The sequence below is a fragment of the Ambystoma mexicanum genome, chromosome 12 (genome assembly GCF_040938575.1).
Source record: "Ambystoma mexicanum isolate Mex_15411 chromosome 12, UKY_AmexF1_1, whole genome shotgun sequence".
In the NCBI taxonomy this organism is placed as follows: domain Eukaryota; kingdom Metazoa; phylum Chordata; class Amphibia; order Caudata; family Ambystomatidae; genus Ambystoma; species Ambystoma mexicanum.
The window spans coordinates 996501493-996515865 of NC_090936.1; the positions used below are offsets into that span (position 1 = coordinate 996501493).

General features: G+C 45.0%; 1 protein-coding gene across 10 annotated transcripts in view; it reads left to right on the forward strand.

The window, feature by feature from the left end:
• Positions 1 to 14373, forward strand: part of SBF1 (SET binding factor 1) — a 2512102-nt gene that overhangs the window by 1336146 nt on the left and 1161583 nt on the right. The gene's annotated exons all lie outside the window — the stretch shown is intronic.

Genomic DNA, 14373 nt, shown 5'->3' on the forward strand with positions numbered 1-14373 from the left:
GATCGGGGTTCTTATTCCATAATGCCGGTGATGGCTCAATTCCTGAAGGGCCTTGTAAATAAGTTTGCTCCGGTTCCCTTTGTTGTCGCAGATTGGGATCTTAATCTGGTTCTAACCTTCCTTATTACGGCTCCTTTAGAGCCCATGCATATCTGTTCTTTACGGCTGCTCTCTTTAAAGACAGCCTTCTTAGTGGCAATAACATCCGCTAGGCACGTTAGTGAATTGCAGGCCCTTTGTTGTAAACTGCCCTTCCTGTGGTTCTTTCAAGAGAAGGTCTTGCTGAAAGTTAAGGCCGGGATTTCTACCTAATGTGGTGTCCGAGTTTCATCTATTGCAGCCATAGACCTGCCAGTCTTCTATCCACTTCCACACCCTTCCAAGGAAGAGGAGCGTTTCCATCGACAAGATCCCAAAATGGCTCCAACTTTTGTTGCAAGGACGTCTGAATTCCGGAAATCTGACCAACTGTTTGTGGCCTATTTTTAGCCCGTAAAGGCCAGGCAGCAACGAAACGAACACTATCCTGGTGGATCATTTTGTGTACAGCGGAGTGCAGACAGGGAGCTGCCTTCTGGCATCACACCACACTCGACTAGAGGGGTCTCTGCATCAACAGCCTTACAAAGGGGAGTCCCAGTTAGGGATATTTGTTGTGCGGCAACATAGTCCTCACTTCACACTTTCGCTAAACACTACAGTATATATGTTGCCTCTGGGGCTGATGAGCGTTTTGGCTGGGCGTTGCTGCAAAATTTGTTAGTGTAACTTTCTACCTGCTTTCCTTTGCCTTACTGATTGGGGAGTCAATCAGATGGGGAATCTGTGGGAGAAAGGCAATCAATTGAAGGAGAAATTACTTACCGTAATGTTCTTTCTATGGATTCTTCTCCTGCCGGTTCCTCATCTACCCACCCATTCATCCCCGCTCAAAGTTTGGCGGTTGATGCACATCTCTTTAGCGGGTTGACACTTGGTGATGGTCCTTGGATGACTGTTTTCTGTCTTTAATGCTGCATGGTTTTTCTCTTCAATCCCCCAAACATATTTTCTGGCGCTACAGGTTGTGGTGTCTTTTGCAAGGTTTTTCTTCCCTTGGGAAGTTTGTTGTATTAACCCCACGTGATCTGGTTAGGCCGCTGTTTTCTCTATTTTCCTAAGCAGCAGTCGAGCTTGCAGGAAAAAAATGGGGAAACTGAGATGTGGGGGCGTAGTGACAGAGTATATATAAGACGGTGGACGTCATGTCCGGCGCCGACAATAGAGCCCCGAGCAAGACAGATCGACGGCCGAGTAGAGGTCCACAAACGTCCACTGACAAAGTTTTTCCAAAGCAGCAGAGCTGGATGAGGATATCTCTCAGTTGAGGAATCTGCAGGTGAAGAATCCATGCAAAGAAAATTACGGTAAGTAATTTCTTTGCCTTCAGCACTGGATGTCAACTAGGAGAAGGGAGCCATTCTCCTAGTCCAGTGATATTTCCGTTGTGAAACCTAAACTTGACAGACCTTTACCAAGGAGGAGGGAATTCTTCTCCTGGGTTGGGAGAAAAACTGGTTTTCCACAGTTTGGTCATTTGAGCAAGCGGGAATCGAAGAAGCCTGATGAGAAGCAGCCTCCTTTGGAAGTTATCTCTGAGAGCATTGAGACAACAAGAACCCCCTTCTTCGAAGCAGAGAAAGGCTACATACACCAACAAACCTTTTCTTGTATGAAGACCGGATCACCCCAAGTCTCTTCTTTCCCCTTTTTTCTTCCCTTTTTCTTTTCACGAAGATAAAAATGAACAAAACACCTAACCCCCTGCACAATGGAAGCGAGATGAAACTAAATAAGAGATTTTCAAACCCAGGTCTAGCACATAAACTGGGATAAAGGAGGCATTCTCATGGGATGTGGTTTTGGTTTTAGACTTTTGTGTTTTAGTGGTAGGCATAGTTTAGAGGTTTGGACCAGGACAGATCATTTTATTGGGATGATCATTGACTTCCTGACAAACCCGAGTTTGTTTGATGTAGGGAAGGCCACGTCTAGAATATTATAATAAACGTTTATAGCCTGAACTTCAAGCGCATGGTCATACTCCTCATTCCAAGTCGCCACAAATATCAGTTCTAGGAAGCTTGGTTTCCCTTTTGAATTCTTGTATTTTTACATTGCACTGCACCTTACAAAAGTATCCCAATTGCACTGTAACACCCTTACACATGGTGTGTCGGTCTGTGTCCCCCACTCCCAGTAATGGGGCTGGGCAAACTAGTCCCAGTCCACATTTCTGCTACTAGGGCGGATGTGAAACCAGTAGTTGTTCCTGATTGGACAACTACTGGCAGTTTGAATGGTGCAGATCCTTTCCATTAGCGGCCTTAGACTTGATTTCCGCTCCAGTTTTAGATAAAATGACTCCTTCTACGGCATTCTTCACGTCTATGTTGGGCCAAGAATCCTTTGGCAAAGAGCAGCCTGTTGATGACTGTGAGGGAGAATTCTCAGAAATGTGCTAATTCCCTTCTACCTTAGAGACCCCCAGCACTTTTGCTGGACTTTAGGACTTTTAATTTCTAACCTGGAGAGAGTGAGACCTTTTTCCCCACTCTCGTATTTTTCTGTAATTTGGTTTGTGTTTCTTTTAACTTTGGAATCTGACAAATTCCATAGGCATCATCTTTACATTGTGACGCACAGCACCTTCAGTGCAGTGGCACATGGAAGTCTTAGATTTCCCAAAGGTTTAAATACCTTGTCTTGTTGAAACTACTTGTTCCAAGAGCAGTGAAGTGAAATGTACTGTACTTACATTTTTGTATCTAGACCCAGCACACGCCATCTTACAATAGAGTGCTGGAGGGGTTACTTAGTATCCCCTTTGTCTAGTTTATCATGTGACATTTTTGTGTTACCCTTTCTACAATTAATGGCTGGTGGCAGGGGTTCACTTTTTCCTACCATTGTGTGTTTCTACTGGGGGCTGCAATTAAGCACCCATTGGTGCCCATTTTTTCAAAACGGCCTCAGTCTTCTTTTTTCGCCATTTCTTGTTGGAAAGATCCTTGAGAGTTAATCTGCGCACCAAGCCAGGTTTGGTCCCTTTGTTCATTTTGTCTTTGTCGGGATTCACTGGTGAAGCCTGTCTCTGGCTCCAGCGTGTCTGGCAGTGGCAGGAAGTGAGGGAGGCGCCTGAAACTCCCTGTGCTTAATCCCCTTGGTTACAGGAATGTACCCAAAGGTGATTCGCCGGCTGGCTGTCCTCGGAGGACAGCCACCCTGCTGTGTGATTGACAGCTAGGCTGCGAATGAATGGGAGAAACCTGCATAAAAGGCAAGGCTTTTTGCTTGGAAGGCAGAGTCGACCATTGGACAAAGGAATCCAAAGAAGAACTTGGAAGAGACGCTTGCTGCAACTCCTGGACCGTTGGTTTGCCCGGTGAAGCCCTGCTGCATTGCTGAAGCTCTGAATTCGCCTCGACTAGAGAAGCCCTGCAACGGACGACTTCTGCTCTTTGATTTGTGGGACGAATCAACCCCAAAGCGAACTCGTCTGGACCTCCCCTCTGAGCAGGCTGTACTTCTCTTGCTGCTGCAGGAACCAATTGCCAGCGAGAGTAACACCAGATCTAGTGCATTGTTTTTAAGTCGGACCCAAGCTCCAGGAAGATCCTCCGGACTCCCATGAAGCAGGACTGACCAAGCCTGAGCCATCTCAACTGAGTGCTGGACCCCAGATGCGAGGAAAGTCCATAGTGGTATCCGAGAACCGCAGTGGTGCTATTTGCGAGAAGCTGAAACCGCGAAGTGCTGCTGAACTGAAGTTTGTCCATTTCTGCTGCTGACCTCCCCTTCGTAGTGCAGGAGTCCCCAGACGTCCTCCCTCTTGTCCCCCACGACTGAAGCCCAGGAACAACCTGATCTGCAGACCTACACAGGAACAGAAGCCAGCTGGAACCAATTTCTTCTAACCAAAGGTACTGTAAATCTAAGGGGACTTACCTCTTGTCGTGTAGCCTTGTTAGCTCTTTGTTGAGATTTGCCTTGGTTGCTCTGGCAAAGTTGCTTGCAGCTTTGCCCCCCCACAAGCCTCCCAGCTTGTGGCCCGACAGTGATTTCAAATGTATACAAAAACTTCTAAAACATTGTGCAAAACTTTTTTACCTACCTGCAAGAAGTGCTTCAGCTCACCTAAACATTTGCTCAACTAACATTGGCTGTCTTGGCTCCCTGAAAGACTCTTCTTACCTCTGACGTTGTGCTTTGCCTTTCCCCCAGGAAAGGGTTATTTAACTTTGCAGTGTAGGGTTCAAAAAGTACTTGCCTGCTTAAGAATATTTGTTAACCATTGTTTTGTTCCCTCAACAACTTCTTTTGACACTAACCTCAGTGTTGCTCTAAATGTACCTGTGATATATTAATGCCCACAGTGTCCTAGTTATTTGTCACCTCAGGGTGTAGAAGAATCTGTGTGCCATTTCAAATGGGTATTTACTGATTTAAAGAAACTGAGTGTGTATTTAGAAATATATTTTTGTGTTACTTCTATATTGCTTCCTTCTAAAGAAGACTTATTCAACCTACTGGTAAATAAATTAATAATTGTTTAATCAAGAAACCTTGAGTGTAAGTTTTTATTTGGATACTTGTCACTGTGAATCCCTGTGTAACAACCTTACTGCTCACATTGACCCCTCTTGAGGTAAGCCTGGCTGCTCAGTCACTCTACCAACTTGTGTATTACATCCTTATACCAAAGGTTGGGTTAACTATTGTCAAGAGGTCAAGGCTGGTGCAGTCTCCCACAGGGTACTGCATACAATCTTGCGTAACGATGACCTAAGTACGACTTCTGCAGTGGACCAATATTCCGTCTAGCGATTTACCAGTGAAGCTCTGCTCCTCTGCCTGATCTCCAAAGACCCTTGTCAGTGCTTCAGCCCATGGGCTAGTGGCACCAACTAATCTCGATCTCTTCTCGAGGTTGAATGACCTTGAAGCTTTCAGAAACTTACATGGACTGCCCGATGTACTAACCAGCACCCTTGCCGTTCCACGTTGAAGCCCAGAAATTCGGTAGTCATGTGCTTGTGCCATAAGTCTCCTCCTCCTCCTGAATGTTCAACTTTCTAGCATCAAGGGAACCTGTCCTGAAGTGGCTTCTTTAACTGACACTGGAAGGACACCTGTTGTCGCTTGCAATAGGTTATCGCTGGAAATAACCTTCCTCTATCCAGTGAAGTGTCCTGAAGAGGTCTGCGTCGTCGAAGTCTGCATTTTGTAGTTGCACCTGACTGGAAGAAGCTTTGAACCTGCAAATCCTGGGCAACTCTCATCCGATCAAAGGACGGAAGACTGCTGTTATGAATGTTTTTCTTTTTAAGTAACTTTCCCTCCATAGTCTATGGACACCCAAGCTTTTTATTTTTGGTTTTGCACCTTGTCCTGACTTTGTAGAGAAGTGAAGCCTCCAGTTGAATTAATTGAATTCCTTTGACAGGTTGGTTTTGACGCTTAAATATGCAGGGCGAAACCTCCCATCCAACCCCCCACAGCGCTCCTCTTAAACTATCTACGATAATTATTTCCCTAAACCCCGACCCCCCATATGTGCAGCAAAATCCATTGTACAAATGTTACAAATTATCCTTCAATGAAATGTATTGCAGAACAATCTCCCATTCCCCTTAAGAAAGCCCACCTTCTTAGTTTAGTCTGGTAACACATGAGTTTAGTCAAATGGCTAGCACCCAGGCTTAGTCTGAGGGTGGAGGGCTGAGGGCTGTAGTGAGGTACAAGGAACTCCGAGCATACACTTAGTCCAAGAAAACTCTGACACACTTAGAAATGATATAAAAATAATTATTTAACATGTACACTTAGGCACACTGTTGTAACTTTCAAGTCAAGTAAGTACTATAACACAGTAAAACAAGGGAACAACACTTTGGAACATTAACCACAGTTGTTACACTGGAATAGCTTTTTCAGTAACAAATCACATAGTAAAACTATTTGAAACGTATATGCAAACATTTCCAACCTCTTATAACTTCTAGTAAATTTGTTCCAGCCTGCCTTAATGAGACCAACTTTATTTTATGAGAGTCTCACGGTGTTCAGAGGGCCCATTGGAACACCAGTGACTAGGAACTGGGCAGAACCGGCTGGATAACCATGTAAAGGTTAAGAGTGGTAGAGCCCAATAGGATCTCTTCTCAGTTTTGCAGGTAAGTAAATGTTAGGTTTCACAAGTCAAGATGTTTCCTTGAAGGCTTACCCCAAGGACCAATGTCCGAAGGCTGGTTGTTCACCCCAATGTAACTCTATGGAGACCTAAAAGATTGCATGATGCATGCGATCTACAGCCCCCAGAATCAAACAAGCAGACTCCAGGTAAGTTTAGCAGGAGTAGGACAGTACCTTCAAGTGAAGAAAACTGTTGCTGCAGGACATTTTTAGCGGTGAGGCTGCAGCAGGCACGGTCACAGGGTTTTCAATCTTGACGATAGAAGAAAGGGACTTTGGTGGATCTGGCGATAGCTCTCGTGCAGACGCATGTCCAGCAAAGGATCTTCAAGTTTCTGGCTTGTTAGTGCCTTTTTCAGGCATGGAGGAAGGATGGTTGTTACGGCGGTAGACTGTTCTCCTTTTCTCGGCCCTCGTAGCTGGTGAGTGGACTTTGGGGACTTGGCTTGAGTCACTGCAGGCTTGGGAGGATGCCCACAAAGTTCCAGGTTCAACTGCGCTTCAGGCGACGGTGCACAGTGACGTAGCATAGGTCCCCGGGTATTGGTGAATTGCAGGTTGTGGAGGTCTCAGCTCTTCCAGGGATGGTCTGATTGTAGTTGCTCTTTGGACTAGTTATGCCCACCAGCCATGGTCAGTTACTCAGCAGGCTCTGGCAGTTGCTGGCGGCATCCTCCTTCGTTCTTCTTTGGAATCTCCTTTTCCAGTGGTTGTCTTCCAGGTTTCAGCTCTAGGACCACAGAATGCATCCAAGAACACCACCAGAGTCCACTATTCATGACCCAGGCACCATTCAAACTTGGGAGGTGGTTGTCCAATAGGGGCAGCCAGCCTCCCAGTCTGAAATTGTTTGTCAGCCACACTGCAAGACAAAGGACAGGGGAGTTTTGGTCACCTCCCCCACTTCCTGTCCTGCCAGTCACTCAGAGGCCCTTCGCTGGATTTCCTTGCGAAATCTGGCAAAGACAAAGGGACCAGAGAATCCTCCCTCACCCAGAAAGGTAGAAGATATCAGAAAGGACATGCCATCTTGTTCTGCGCTTAAAGTACAGCCACAATTTTGGTCAAATGGTCACCCTTGTGTACTCTACCACAGCTGCGAAGACAGCGGTTAGGGGAGTTTTCCTAAAGTCCTACTGGCAGTAAGACTTTAGTAAGCTATCCGAGTGGTTTGTAGATCCCCAACTCCTTAGTATCGGTCTGTACTAGTTCAGGACCTTGGTAGAGTGGCAGAGCAGTCAGACTTATCTTAAGAGGAAGATGTGAGCTGTAGGTAAGTACACCAAATCTTCGCTAGACGGGCACAATAAAGAAGCACTTGCACATATAGTTATATAAAAAGTATATATTATATCTACAATAGAATCTCTTTAAATACTTCAGACGTTTGTATTAGAACACTTAATCACTTGGTAATACACTTCAAAGGGCACTTTCACTTTTGTGTTTGTTTGCTGTTACATTTGTTGCAATGTTAGAAAGGGAAAAGACAATGTTATCGTATTATCGAATATCGCACACTCATGGGATTTTCAACGATTAAACAGTAATACATTTACTCTACAAACACATAATAAAGTCACTTAAAGGGAGGAAAATGGTTAGCGTAGAATGAGTTAGTTCAAGGTTCTAGAGATGGTTTCTTCGCCTAGCAAGTCTTTTAAATCCAAAAACGCAACCCTAGCTAAAGGCAGTTCGGAGAGGACCGGAAGTCTAGACAAGCAGCGAATTACTAAGAGTTCCTGTCGATTTCTTCCAGTGTCTACAGTTATTGAAGCAGCAAGTTGACAACTAACAAAGGAATCCTTAAAACAGACTCGAGAAGGGGGACACAAGCAGCAGCTTGGGGTCATAGGGTGTTGCCCTGGACACCCCTACGTGCACTCCAATGCTCTAGAGTGACTTCTTGGAATCAGGTAAGCAATACCTCCCCCCCCCCCACATTACCTTAGGTTAGAACAAGGTTTTCGTGCTGGATGCTCCGCGATGTTGCTGCTCTGGACCCGACATCTGGATTTCTTGGTCTGGTGACTGAAGGCAAGACAATAGACTGGATCTCTCAGAAGTAGTCTTGAGGGAGGACCTGTGGCATGACTTTCAGCAACTTCTTAGTTCACGCTGCGGTTTTGGCGCCTTTTCTGCGGCACAAACAAAGGATACGGATCGCCCGGTCAATCTTCCTCCCTTGCTTCAGTCTCTCACTCTGGTGAGGGTGTCTCGGCAAGTTGATCGTATCTCTGGAGTGTACTTACGCATTCAGCAAAGATTTGGACGGATTCAGCCTTTCCACGATGATGCACTCGAAATGGGCAGCAGGTCTCCTGGTATTGGAGTTCTGCAGCTCTGGAAGCTCCTAGGGCTTCGGGAGATGGTTTGTTTCAAAGTTCGTCTTGGGACTGCTGGTTCCCACCAGCTAAAGGGAAGGAGTTGTCCTCTTCTGAGGTCTTGTCTCGCATAGAAATCGGTGTCAGGACAGAGTGGTCACTTCATGGTGTTGCAAAGAGTCTGCAGGCATCTCTGGTTGTCTTTTTTGGTTACTTCTCTTTCCACTGGTTTACTTGCTTTTCACTCCAGAAGCCTCACCTTTTATACAGTTCCAGTACACACTCCTCCGCAATCTCTCTCAGCATTTTACAGACCGGGGTGTTTGGTTGTCCAATCAGGACAGCCATACCTCCTGTGGGAGCTGGACCTATTCAGGCACTCTGGCAGACAAAGGAGGGGGGGTGGAAACTCCTCCCCTACTTCCTGCCTTCCCAACCACTCTGGAGCCTAGGCGGCGATACCTACTGGTTTCCTCCAAAGGCAAAACACACACACTGACCTCCCCCTCCCAGACTGGTAGAAGGTCTAACAAAACAACCACGCTAATAATGGCGAAAAAAGAAGGGAGGCCCCAAGTTGGTCCTTAGGTGCCCCTTTTGTTGACTACTGAGGCTATGGACATAGCCTGCGGTACAAAAAATACACAATAGTTGGTACAACACGTCCAGTGCCACCAACCATAACTAGGGGATCTGTCTGTTCCTGTGACTTTAGTCACAAAGACAAAGGGGGGTACTAGTTATCCCTTTGGCACGCCACTGAAGGTGGTGTGTGATCTCTCTGACTATAGAGTTTTGGGAGAGATACTAAGTAGTTATTTGAGGATACAGAAAACAAATCCTAAATGAGGACTCCAAGGGTCCACAGCAACACTGCCCATAAGGAGCTGTGTGCTGCAGTGGTAAAAACACAGATGCCTTTAAGAGCTATGGAGCAGACACTCCATATTACAAGTAGAATACAAAGAATAGAGTTCCAAAAGACATAGCCCACAGGAATGAATGAGAGGAAAAAGGCTCCACTCAGTCAGGATTGAAAGAAAAAGGTCCAGAAGTCCAGCAGAAAATGCTGGGGTTCTCAATTGAAGAGGGGATGAAGCATTAAAATGATCTCCCTAATAGCCTGTGACAAAGGTCCACAAAACGTTGTGTAAAAAGGTACTCTGCCACCAGCCTGAACTGAGAGCTTGTCAATGTCACCAACAACTTACTGGAGAGAAAAGGGATAACTTGGATCCCCCCCAGAACCCCACGTAAGATGGGGTGTGCTGATCTCACAAAAGAAAATACAGGTAGGACAAAAAATATCCCCCTGCCTTGGTAACTGTGAATTAACCAGGGTAAAATTAAGAAATACTCAAGTGGAAGCTCTAAGAGCTCCCAGCAACACTGCACAGAAAGTGCAGTGTGCTATTTAGTACAATGTAGATGCCGGAAACGTTGGAGGAAAGCATGACCAAAATGAAATACCAAAAAGGGTAAAAAGGGTTCCCAAAGCAAAGGAAAAGAATGAGTGACTGTGAAAAAAGGTTCACACTAACTCAGGAAAACTGGTAGAAAATACAGCAGTCCAGGAAAAAGTTCTGGGAGACTTGAGGCGGAGTAGAATTCACTGTCCTTTTGCACATTTGTTATGAAACCTGTTTTGTAACATTTTCAAATTGCACACAGCATCTTCCAAGGCAATGGGGATACCTTTATGTCACCCTAGATGTACACCAAATTCATTTTTGGTTACTTTTAAGTGTGCCCAAAGACAAGCTGCTAACAGCAGTTACATTTTTACAATTTCTGCTAAATTTTTACATTCGCATTTACTGCGTTTGGCTACTAAAAATGGCTAGTGTTCTAAGATGGCTTGTTCTTTGCCCTTCACAGGTCAGGCATTCCCTTTTATGGTCATGCATTTTCCCGTGATAGCAGCTGTTTTCGCGGGCTAGTGAATGCCATGTGTTTATGGGCTCCAGAAGTGGGATTGTAATGGTCTAGTCTCAATCCACACACTTGTGCCAGTATGTCTAGTGTGCATGCATGAGTCGGCCCCACAGTGGTCCCCGATTGGACCACTGCTGGTGTGCATGTGTGGGGCATATCTTTCTTTTGGAGATTCGAGTTTGATCACTGCTGAATTTAGGATAAGAGGAGTCTTGCAGCCATTCCAGCAGATAAGAAAAAGAGGCAAGTATGCTGTGTAGCTGTGCAGGTGACGTAAGACCTGGGGACGACTTCTGAAGAGGCCTAGCGACCATTCTTGCTACTGTCCCGGTGAAGCTCTGCTGGACTACCCTTTGGACTGGTTGGACCAATCAGACTCTATGCCTTCTCACGATCCTGCAGCCTGGATACGTTGGAAGTGTTCCTGGACCACGCGGTGGACTGACCATCTCAGTTTTTGGCTACTGCACCAGAAGCATTTCTGTTATGTGTTCATGTACCTAGTCCTACAAGTCACCTTCCTACCAAGTTTCAGCCTCACAGCATCCACCTGCCCTGTTCTGGAACGCTTCCTTTGTTGGTGACTGGTGAGACGCCTGCTGTCGCCCTGTGTGGGTGACTGTCGCTGGAACTTGTCTTCCTCCATCTGGTAGTGTCTTGAAGACACCTGCATCGCTGGAAAATGTTGCACACAGTTCCTGGATCCATCTGGAAACTTCCTTGCACCCGCAGCATCTTCTACTGGATCCAACAGTGGGAAAAGCTATCCCAATCGACGCAGCCCCCCTCGCCACTATCCACCCCACCCCCCGTTGACCCTATTCGACCTGCCAAGTCCTTTGGGGAAAATCCAATTAAGGGCAGTGAGTAGTCGCAATACTTACCAGTGCCTCTATCTCCTCCATTATAAAGTTTGTGAAGAACTTTGATTTATTATCACATTCCATTGGATTTTAAACATCTGTTGAAAAAGCTCTTCTAGATGCTAGACAAAGTAGTTTATTCACCTGTAAATCCCTTTGAACAACTTCTGGAACAATCTTCACACCCACAGGAACATTTCCTAACTTTGTCCCATCTTCTAGAGGTACTTTGTAAACTTTTGGCCATTCTGTTTAGGGTTGGATTCATAAGGTTAGGGCTTCCTGTAGACTAGTTATACAATTACCTAACTACTTACCTTCCGTTTCAGGTGTAATGGTGAATTGTATGCATTGTATTAACCAACAGTGACTGTATGTATGTTTTATATTTAGTGTTGTGTGATAACTTTACCTTCTTGATTCATTTTTATAGTGTGTTTTTGGGCCTACATTAAATAGAATATTTGTATACTTACCTGTCTAAGTAGAATCTTTGTGTATTTCACTGTGTGGACTCATTGTGGGCCCCTGACCCCACTCGCCTCTCCTGAGATTTATCCTTGCCCACTCTCTACACTTACCTTGACTCGGTTTGTCTAAACTCCCAGAGTGCCCTGTTCACTAGAACTAGGGTCACCTCTAAAATCAGCCCACCAGGCCAGATTTTAGAAATCCATCTTAACAACCGCTCTCCCCGCGACCCCCAGATGACCCATCTTGGTTGTTAGGAAAGATGTTCTTTTTTGCAACTTTCCCTCCATAGTTTTCAATGGAACCCCATTCTTTTTTTATCTGTTTTTATCCTGTCCTGGCGGTTTTAAGGACTTCACTTCTCTTGCCTTTTGCTCACGCGTTATGGGTAAACTGATCAGTTCTTCAGGCTATCAGTACTAAGAAAATGTGTTTCCCTTTTGAATTCTTGTTTTTTAACATTGCACACAGCACAATGCAGTGCAATTGGGATACTTTTGTATGGCCCCATCTTTTTACAGAGAGGATATTTGGTTATTTGCATATGTGCTTAAGACAACCCGGTGGCAGCAGTTACATTTTTACTGTTTCAGCATTATTTTTGGGGTGCACATTTGCCTTTTCTGCCTATGGCTTCTAAACATGACTAGAGCCCTGAAATCATGCGCCACAAGATTTTCGTTTTTTGTTTGGCCATATTGTCATTCATTTGGCCTTCTTCCTTCCTGTTAGGACAGTCTTTCTGAAGTCCAACTAAGGGCTTAGTAAAACCATTCAACTCTGAGACAGTACAAGACTCCACTCTTTGTATAAGGCTGTACCACCTGAGTATATGGTAGCATAGACAGAGCAACCAGGCTTATCTTAGGGGGGGAGAGAGGACTGTAAGAAGGTACAAAGAACCTGTAGTATACCAAGGGTTCAACAGAAACGCTGACAACCAGAAGTATTATTCAAAAATAAAGGTTTATTATACATACAAGTTAGGCCAAGATAAATCTTGGGGGGCTTGATCATAGAATTATAAACACAATATAAAAGCACAACCCAATGTTTAGTACACACACACACACCAACACACCAAAGCATAAACCTTATTATAAAACTAACAGTATTTCTAGGCAACTTAGACCTTATCAAACACATTTAGCGTAGGACACACCTATTTATGGGGAGTTAAACCATAAGTTACTTTCTGAATACTTTCAAGAATACAAGGTTAGTAGATTCTAACAGTTGTGCAGTGACGCTGAGTTAAGAAAAGATTTAGTAAACCAACATGCAAGTATACTTTTCTGAATAGTGGAACACTCATTCAATGAAAAGTAGAAACCTATAACCACATTGAGGATAATGCAGGTATACTAGGTGAGTAAGACCTTTTGGTGTAATATACCATTAGTTACTTTTAGCTCAGTGGAACACTGTTAGGCAGAAACCTGTGCAGTTCCCTTAGGGACCACTGCAAAAGATTTAAGACTACAGATGTTTGGCAGTAAACCCACTTGGTAGCAGTCTGTACCACACAGATTCACTTGGTAGCTGTGGCTGAGCAGTCAGACTTCCCTCAAGAAGAGTTAGGCAGTATGCAGAGTACACACAATAGGTACCGAGACAGTAGTACAAACAAACACTGACCAGAGCTTTGGTGTAAAAGTATATAATTATTTATTTAAAAACACACTTGTAGTTTACACTAGCAAAAACGAGGTAATTAAATTCAACACACAGTCACTATCCTATATATACAACCCTATTCACTTATTAGACAAGTCTTAGTGAGAAACACCACTTATTTTCAGACAGAGGTGAGCGCTTAACATAAGATGACACTCTAATAAATTGTAAAGAAAGGGAGGGAAAAAGGCAGAGTTAAAGAAGCACACAAGTTTCAATACTTTCTCAAAGAACCACAGTAAGGCAGTATAGGCAGAGTTCTACTGGAGAGCAAGAAAGTCAATTGCCAGGCCCACTCTTGGAGAGAGTAAGCAGAAGGGGTCCAGGTTCACACAGTGGGGTTATGCCCAAAGAGTCTTGTAGATAGTTTGCACAAAAAGGATGAAATTCAAGTCAGGAAAAGTTAGCTAGGTTGTCCCAGGCTAGCCCAGGTTAGAAAGTCGAGGCTTTACTGTCGCCCCGAACGATCTGTCGCAAGGGAAGCCAGGCGGGACACAGTACCTTGAGTGGGAAGGGAGCTCCAGCGGGGCAGTTGTTCCTGGCATCAGGTGCAAGTCGGTGTTCCGTCTAGAGGAAGAAGAGGTCTTGCCGTGGAGGAAAGATGAAGGTCTTTGCACTGCCAGGGAAGAAACCAGCCGCGGAGTCCTCCGGTTAAAAGGTACTACCCTTCTCTTCGCGGTAGTGGTAAACCGTGGTATTCCAGTTGCCGGAGTGCTTGGCACGAGCAAGGCGGCTACGAGATGCTCCAGGAAGGTGAAAAGAAGGCAAAACTGGTTATCCCCACCAGTTAAAGGAAGAAGACTATCCGGACTGGAGAATGCCTCTGACGTCGGTAAAAGTGGTGAGACGGTTCAGCGGGGCTCCACCGG